Below are 259 nucleotides of genomic sequence, written 5' to 3'. Positions count from 1 at the left end.
CTATTGCACAATCCACGACTAGCTGGTCGCGTGCCGAGGGAAAATGATAACTATGAATCTAGACGCACTGGATATCTGTGGGTTTTAATTTATTTAAAAAAAAAGTGAATGTAAATGATAAAAAAAAAAAAAATCCCCCGCGTTTTCCTCTAAAGTTGCTCTGGATCTTATATTCTTCGCTTTTCTTTTGTTTGTCTTCATTTTTTGTCGTGTAATCCCTGAACCTCCATATTTTCTCGCCATTTCCTAATCTTCCTCG

Source organism: Penaeus monodon, chromosome 15, assembly GCF_015228065.2.
Source record: "Penaeus monodon isolate SGIC_2016 chromosome 15, NSTDA_Pmon_1, whole genome shotgun sequence".
NCBI classification, from domain to species: Eukaryota; Metazoa; Arthropoda; class Malacostraca; order Decapoda; family Penaeidae; genus Penaeus; species Penaeus monodon.
Note: the sequence above shows the minus strand (reverse complement) of the source record.